Raw genomic sequence first — 9096 nt, 5'->3', positions numbered from 1 at the left:
CTTTCACTGATGTTTTTTCCACTAGTACTTTTCGTCAAGTCCTCGGAAGGGCATGTTATTGTAACCAGCCGCTGACATTACAATGATGTCACCTTTTTCAAATCGGGAACCAATTCCCCATGGCATGGGGCAACCTCTGCCTCTATGGTATCATTCCCAGTTTGGATTGATCTTTTCGTTTTTATTCGTTTTCGTCTGTTTGTGTTCATCCTCCACTATCATCAAGTTCGTTGACGTATCTGTTCCAGCACTTAATATCATCCAGTTCTCAAATGGCTGACGACATCAAAATGGTCTTTTATAATGCTAGGGGATTGCGTCAGAATAATAAAAGGCGGCGTCTTTTTTCCTATCTCCACCGAAGGAATGCACAAATCATTATGGTACAAGAGACTCACACCCTCCCTATGGACGAGAAACTCTGGCAAAATGAATGGGGAGGACAAATTATATTTTTTCATGGCACACATGGCAGTTGCGGTGTCTTCATTCTATTTAAACCCTCTTTCAACGTTAACATTTTAAAGTGGCATAGTCATGACTTAGGCAGATACGTAATTGCGGATATAGCGATTACAGACAAAATTGTAACCATTGTGTGCCTCTATGGCCCCAACCCAGGGGCGTAGCGAGCGGGGGTGTGTGGGGGGTGTCACACCCCCCCCCCCAATAATTTGGTCGCTGTCGGCAAATTTTGGGTCTGTCGGCAAATTTTGGGTCTGTCGGCAAAGGGAGAAAAGGTGAAGAGAGCGGAAGGGGAAGAAAGAAGGAAAGCTGAATAGAGAAAAGGAGAACGGGAGCTTCTTTATCGGTTATTTCAGTTCTTCATCTGATAAACTCATTCACCAATCCAATCACCCGACGCCTGCAAGTTAAAAACCTCTCGGCAAATAACTGATAATGTCACGGCCCACAGTATAGCATACTGTAGCCAGGCTCAGCCAGACGAGTGCCAGAATCGCCGGCAACTCAGTGAAAGAGAAAAGTGGTATTGCTCCAACTAAAAATATTGATGAAAAGGTATACATACTCATTGCGATGGTTTGAGCCCGAGAGGCGTAGGCAAAGCCTAATTACATTCACCAATGTTCAGCAATGAGAATCTGACTTCCTAATTTCAAGCTGCGATTTGTATAATCTACTTTCCAATATAATTATAAGGTACCGGTATGCAATTTTTCTTCATTATCCAATTAATTCTTCTTCTGCCGACTGCCATAAAAGTTATATCGAAATGGAAATTATACGGTGCCAAATTTGACTTAAAATATGCACCAGACAGGCGCGTAGCCAAGGGGGGGAGGGGCGAAGGGGGAAGCCGCCCCCCCCCCCCCCTTGAGCATATTTTTTTTAATTTAATTTTTTTTTTATGATATCGCTAGTAATTTCAAAAGAGAAAATGCTAAGATACAACTTACAAGGCCTGGGAAGTGCCATTTCGAGCGATCTGGGAGGCATTTTCAGCCAAAATTTTCTTGTACGCTTCGCGCCAACTTATGGTGGCGCTACGCTTAGATAGTTGGCAGAGCCGTATATAGAGAGAGTTTGGCCAACTGGCGATTTGTGACGTCACACGCAAACCATGGGCATCAAAATAGGTCCAGTTGTCGTTACCAGTTGCGCGAAACACGAAAAACACCACACACAATATATAGCAGCTTTGCACACTGTGCTCGTTGCGAACTAACGAAGCGACTCAGAATGTCAGATTTTGACAGGCATACGAGGAACAAAATGGATATCAGGTAATGAATTAGAGTTATATGTGTTAGTTAATGACATTTACGTTTATCTTCACACCTGAAATGCATAGAAAACTAGCTGAAAACCTGTCATTACACTTCTTTTATTTTACGCCTCATACTACTAGTCCTACTTTAGTCGTACAAACGAAAAGCACACATCACAGTCCTGGCTAGGCTAGATTACAGACGCACAACTATAGCATCAGGCCTACATTAATAGATCCTTCAATTAAATAGAGTAGGCCTACACATAAAATGACAATTTATGCTTCACTGATCCTTTCAGGTTTGCCAAAAGTAGTTGTACCAGAGGTCATTGTATTAAACTCCAGAAGTTACATAGTAGGATCAATATTCGGCATAACTTTTTCTCTAAAGTCTAATAAACGTATACAAGGGTTGTGAATGGATGGAATGGTTTGCCTGAGAAGGTTGAATTGCAAGTCTTGTGAATGGGTTTAAGAATACTTTGGATGAGTACATTAAGCATTGTAATTGGGTATGACATTTGATATCCTCGGTGTTATTCCTCTCATATAGCCTTAGGGTCCTTAATGGGGACTTGAATGTCTCTCCTGGTCTTTTTTTCTACTAAACTAAACTATATACTTGAGTGTAGGAGTTAGCAATAGTTGGGAGTCTGTGGGCAAACCTAAGACTGATATTGTGGTGTTAATTTTTCAGGAATGTAGTACTAGGCTATAGTAGGTGCAACAGATTGAATGGGTCTGTCGAGAAAAAAAAACCCTGCAAAAACTGAATACTGGTGTATGTTGTAGCTTATGTATTTTCCATTAACATATATACTATACGGTCATTTTTTGATTACTGGCCTTACCTGAACAGTGATGTATAAAAATGCAAGAAGTCGTTAAGCTTTTCATTTAAGAATCGTTTCAGCCTGTCCTATTTCAAACATATGATTGGCAGGTTTCCACGTTACTGTACATAGCTTATCAAAATGGAGCTGTTCTGTAAAGCAAGAAAATCACACATATGCATGCATACAAACACACTCATATAACAATTTCTGAATATCTTTTCAGCTGCCCAAAGGTACTGGAATGCAAGCTCTGTTGGGTGTATTAAAAAACCCTCATTGTACTCTTTTATTATGGTCGGCGTAGCTGGAACCAGCAATGATGGTGATGTACCTAGACAAGAATTCAATAGCTGCTTTGTGTTGAAGTGGGTTCAACTTGCTCAAGGCCATGACAGGATGACGACTAGACATCAGGATGAATTATCTGTTGCAGAGCTCTATAAACCAGGCAGTTGCTAAAACATCCATTGGGTGACCCTCACAGTCTACCAGGCACTGCATCGCAGAAGCAAAATGAAGTGTGTGTGATACCTTCATCTTATGAGAGTGGAATGGTATCAGTGTGGCCTCTGTCAATTTGGCTTCAAGTCTTTGTTTTCTTGAAAGCTGAGAAGATCTTTCAGTGGTTTCACACTGACCTCTGTACTTGACAATTCATGTGTATTTGCCAGCTCAGGAGGAAGCCAGATTTTAATTACATTAACCAATGCTGACTTTTTTTGGACATGTGGTACATCTGCAAGGAGGTGAAGGAAGCAGTTGGAGTTGCATGGATGTGGAATCTTGTTGATAGTCTGGCAGTCTTATCCACAGATTATCCCAAAGCTTCTCCACATTACCACATTCAGAACTTATTACATTGATAAACTTGAAAATTGCAGGAATCTAGCGAAGCACCCATCAAGGGAATTTGTTTGTATCATTATTGAAAGCTGTGACCTTCTGATGTGACAGACTAATGTGAAATAAAGGGCAGTAGATTACCTTGTAAATGAACCTTGTTATTGTTTGATTGTATCTAATGTTTGCAAAATTTTAAGTTGCATGCTACCAATTGAAACAATTCTTTCTCTATTAATGGGATATAAATACTTCTCCTTAAAGGGTGTGAAGACTCCCGCACAAAGAAACGTCTCATGCCGGTTATCTGACCTAGTTTCGAATGCGGTGTAACAGAAGTGTTAGACACCACCATTGATCCCAGAAAATACACTCACAGCTTGCTACCATCTGTAAATAGACATTAGTGTACAGTCAATACAAACATCACGGTCAATATCCACAACACAGTGCACATAGCAGCGTGGACATCTCAGGTCTAGATAAAAGATAACAAGGTATCAGGTTTCATTACTGTCTGCATTTTGTAGCGACACAAAAAAACTTCACTTGCAAGCAACGGAAAGTAAACTTTTTCAGAGCGTGGCATGCGGTTTAGGGCGAGTCTTCAATACCTTTAAATATACTGCATCGGTTGTTGTCACTTGATCATTTGCTTGTGTGTGAGCTAAACAGCTTAAATAATATGTAAAAAAATAATACAAACTTTCAAATTGCCAGATATTTACTTGCTCAAAATCATTATCCAATCATGATTTGTTGCTATCCTTGAATCCATTATTCAGATGATGAGGCAGATTCCCTTCAACTCTCCATGATGAAGGTAAAACCTTATATCTTAACCAACTGCCATTGAGTGTCCATTTGAAAGTTTCAAACACACAAGTGCATTGATTAAAACAAAGACTTTATTGCTGTGGTTGCAGGAACTGGATTTCAGTCTAGTAGTCACTCACCAGGTTCGTCTTTATCACAGTCTGCTAACTAAGGCTTTTTATGTTAGGAGGTTATCTTCAGAGCACATGTCACCTTTGATTTGTAAAAAAAGTCCTGAAATTCAGGGAGTTAAAATTTACTGTCTAAAGATAATTTAAAAAGATTTTTTTTAACTTCAATCATCAATGTGCATGTCAATTAAGGGAATAAGGAGTTACTGATGCAATGACTTTCTGGCATAAGTGCATTTATAATGTGTTAAAACTTGAAAGGTGTATCATACTGCATCCCCCCCCCCCCCTCTTAATTTGCACTCCATTGGAATGCACAGACAGTTTTGCTTATTAATGAAATACCAGTTAACACTAAATTTTCAAGTCTTCCTTTAAAACAGTCAAACGAAACCGTGCATTGCCTAAACTAGGCCTACGCAATAGTTTGAACATTTCTTTATCAACATGTGGTGACAGGGCTCTTAAGATAATTCAGTGACCAAGACAAGAGTGTAGGGTAGTCTTTGCAATAAGCATGACTAAGGCTAGGCTACCAGTACCATAATTAGCCTTGGCCTAGTGGTCTTTGAAATGTAGCCTAGGCCCCTGCTACTTTGATAAATGATAGTTGACTGCATCCAAATTAAACCAAGGCCTAGGCTATACTTTTGAAGAAGAAAAAATTAGGCTGAATTCATGTTAGCCTAAAAAGGCTTGGCCAATGCTGACAATTAACACAAACCAAGATCATTTAACCATTTGGGCACTTGTTTATGGCATACTAAAAGGGTCTATATAATTAGGCCTGTATGTGTACACAACCCACAAGTTGCCAATGAGTATAGACCTAGCCTAACTAGTTTAGGCCTAGGCTACTTTGTTTTCCTTAGGCCTAGTTTAATTGGGCCTTATACTGTGCCATATTATGTAATGTGCTATAACAGTTGTAGTAATAGCAAGAATGGTCCAGGTCTAACTAAGCCCAGGCTTATAACTTATGCTTCGGGCTTAACTAAGGATTAGGGCTTTACGTGATGCCTAGAGGCTAGCCCACCCTTTTACATTAAACTAAAAGTGATACTTTTTTAGGCTAGGCATAGCCTAGACATACAATAACTAAGAATTAGGATAACTATATGTGCGACTGAAACTGCAATGCCTATGATTAGGAGAGCTGGCATAATGAAATCGAATTTTTGGATCGTAAAACGAGAGAGAATAGCCATGAATGTAATTACAGAAACCAGTCTGAACGTAAAATGCTCGCATTGCTTGTACATTACTCGTATTACACTAGGGCCTATGGCTAATATGGGCCTAGGCTACACAGACTTTTTTTCATTAGATCTCCATCTTGTTCTTTCTACTTCCACAAAATTCCTCTTCTTTTATGGTCAGTCGGAAAATCAAACAACAATATCCAAGTTCTGACCGATTGCAGCATCCCCAGCACCATTTCTTTCATAATTTCGTACTTTTTTCGTGTACACAAACGATAGTCATACACTGTGAGTACGCGTGTCGCCTGCTATAAAGTTTTCAAGTGGACCTATTTTACCACCCTGTGTGGGCGTTTTCCCTCTCGACCAATCCAAATCGGTTACATGGTTGGCCAAACTCTCTCTATATACGGCTCTGATAGTTGGCAATGCCGTATCTACGGCTCTGATAGTTTGCCGACATTTTCGCCCCTCCCTTGGCAAATTCCTGGCTACGCGCCTGGCACCAGATTGCATCTAAGGACGTTTCAAAACTAAAAATTTTCCAAAGGGGAGGGGGACACCCCCTCCCCTTAGACCCCTCCCCCATTTCAGTCACCACTTCCAGATCCGTCGGCAAATCAAATTCTCCACGCCCCAACAACAAAAAAACCTTCGCTACGCCCCTGCCCCAACCTGGATAACCCAACATTTTTTATTAATCTCTTTCAAACCATTTCTGTGTTTACTTGTGATACGTTGATCATAGGAGGAGACTTTAACTTTGTGTTCAGTCTTGACATCGACAAGAAAGGGGGGCAGCAAAGAACAAATTTTCGTGCACGGAACCAGGGGCGTATCCGGGGGGGCGCAACAGGCGCGCGCCCCCCCTATTGGCCGTCACCAAAAAAAAAAAATGTTTAGCAAAAACATAGGTGGTAATTGTGTTTGTATTATCACTATAAACACTAAATGACATGCCAGCCATACTAAATTGTGCATTTTGTGTCCATATTTACTGGAAATGTTGCTTATAATTAAGGTAGAAAAATGGATCACATATGGCCATGGGCGGCGATCCTGGGGGGAAGGGGGATATATCCCCCCATGAAAATGGGTGGAGGGGATGTAATACACCATATCCCCCCCCCCACCAAATGCCAGGGATAAGAATATTTTCATGCCTACATTTATGCATCATCGTTAATATACGGCTCTTTTTTAGCTTCATTTCTCGCCTACCATAAACGCAGTGCGATCTTTTCAAATAAAGCGTCTTTATAAAGCAAGAATAGTTGACTGTAGGCTTCATTGGCCCTATAACAACAAAATGTATTATTGCGCCCACGGTATTGATATAGTACATATATGCACCCTCATAGTATTCATATAGGCCCTATAGTAGGCCTACACACGTACATGTTCCCTCGAACAGCTGAGAATCTCATGTTACCAGGGTAATGCTTAATACACGTTTCACCTGGATGCCCTAGCAATCGGTACCTAGGAATGTAACTATGTGTAATTGTGTATTGCATGTGTATAGGCCTATAATAGCCTGCATGAGGCCATTTTCTTCATCGAATAATATAAAAGAGCTCTCGAACATTCTAACGTTGCGCCTGAAACAAGATTGACAGGGGCAATTTTCCCAAAATAACACCCGAAATTAAAAAAAAGGTATTTTGGATCCTGATTATGAGATATTTCGGACATGACATCCCTATTTTAAAGTTGGGTATATGCCGCTTGGAAACCTCGGGAAGTGCCGTTTCCGGCCATCTAGAGGGTTTGTTAATCCCAAAATTTTCGTGTACGCTTCGCGCCAACTCATGGTGGCGCTACGCTTAGATAGTCAACAAGGTCATATCCCCCTCCCCCCCCCACTCGGAAGTACGGATCGCCGCCCATGCATATGGCACCATTTTGCATTTCAGCCCTTCTTCGAAAGCAAAAATTGTCCACCCCTCCCCTTAGACCCATCCCCCAGGATGGCGATCATTCATGCCTGACGCCCCCCCCCCCTATTGGAAAATCCTGGATACGCCCCTGCGGAACGAATGTATTTCTTTTATGACTGGGCTGTCCCTAATCGACATATGGAGGGAGAGAAATCCCAGAACTGAAAATTTTACTTGGACCTCCAATTTCTCGTCATATCGCCCATTCTGTATCCGAGTCGTCACACTCTCCAGGCATTCAATCAGACCATTCCTTCGTAAATCTCTCACTCACTCTCGCCAACGAAAAGAGAGGACCTGGTTACTGGAAGCTAAATAATTCTCTCTTAAGCGACCCAGATTATGTTTTTACGATCACAAATACCATCCAGGACTATGTACCCGATATCTCATACTCAAACCCATCATCGCGATGGGAAGGACTCAAGTTTCTGATACGCAAAGATAGCATAGACTTTGCAAGGAAAAAAGCAAAAGAAAGGCGACATAGAGAAAAAGAGCTTACAGAAAAAATAGCCCAACTGGAACAACATCTATTCAGCAACGATTCACCTGAGACCCGAACACAATTACAAGATGCCCGAAATGAACAGCTACTCTTCTACGATATCAAACTTCGAGGAACTATTATCCGCTCTCGTGCTCGTTGGGTAGAACAAGGCGAAAAGAACACCAAATATTTTCTTAACCTTGAGAAACGCAATAAACAAAGGAACTCTATTCGTAAGATTTGTGATGCTAATGGTAATATTCATACGGACGGTAATGTTATTCTCCAAAATATCAAAAAGTTTTATGGAAATTTATATAAGAGCAGTCATTGTAACCCGCATACTATCTTTCTTAATTTACCCCCGAAGCATTTAAATCAGAATGACTATAATAGCTATGAAGGGGAACTTACGTTCGAGGAGTGTAGTATATCTTTAACTAATGATAAATCTCCCGGCAGTGATGGCCTTTCAGCAAATTTTTAAAAAAAAGTTTTGGCATCTTCTGGGGAACTATGTAGTGGACTCTTTAAATCATTCCTACAATAATATCCATCTCTCTCATGAGCAATCCAGAGGCATTATTACCCTCATTCTAAAACCGGAAAAAGATTCTACCCACTTAAAAAATTACCGCCCAATTTCTTTACTGAATACGGATTATAAGATAGGTGCAAAGGCTATCGCTGCTAGACTGAAATGTGTCATTGAAACTATCATTGGTCCAAACCAAACAGGTTTTTTAGGCGGCCGGTTTATTGGGGAAAATATCCGGTACGTTCTTGATCTTATTGATCACTGTAATTTCCACAAAATGTCAGCTTTTATGTTGTTCGTCGATTTCGAGAAGGCTTTCGACAAACTAGAGTGGAGTTTTCTTATAAGATCTTTAAGGTTTTTTAACTTTGGTCAAAGTTTCATAAATTGGGTTCGTACTTTTTACAGCAACTGCACAGCTTGTGTTTGCAATAATGGCTATTCAACCGGTTTTTTTTTTCCGGTGCAGCGAGGCGTGCGTCAAGGCTGCCCGCTTAGCCCGTACTTATTTATTATTTGTACTGAGGTTTTGGCTATCTATACAAAGTGTAGCAGATTACATGGTATTGAA

General features: G+C 40.7%; 1 long non-coding RNA gene across 1 annotated transcript; it reads left to right on the top strand.

Annotated features, from left to right (window-relative positions):
• Nucleotides 1–1482: 1482 nt before the first annotated feature.
• On the top strand, nt 1483–3275 carry LOC139966027 (uncharacterized). The gene is made up of 2 exons (XR_011792414.1): nt 1483–1745; nt 2792–3275. It is a non-coding gene; the product is annotated as an uncharacterized lncRNA (long non-coding RNA).
• Nucleotides 3276–9096: the final 5821 nt, after the last annotated feature.

The sequence above is a fragment of the Apostichopus japonicus genome, chromosome 4, assembly GCF_037975245.1.
Source record: "Apostichopus japonicus isolate 1M-3 chromosome 4, ASM3797524v1, whole genome shotgun sequence".
Classification (NCBI taxonomy): Eukaryota; Metazoa; Echinodermata; class Holothuroidea; order Aspidochirotida; family Stichopodidae; genus Apostichopus; species Apostichopus japonicus.
Note: the sequence above shows the minus strand (reverse complement) of the source record. Positions and strands in the feature narration are given on the sequence as shown.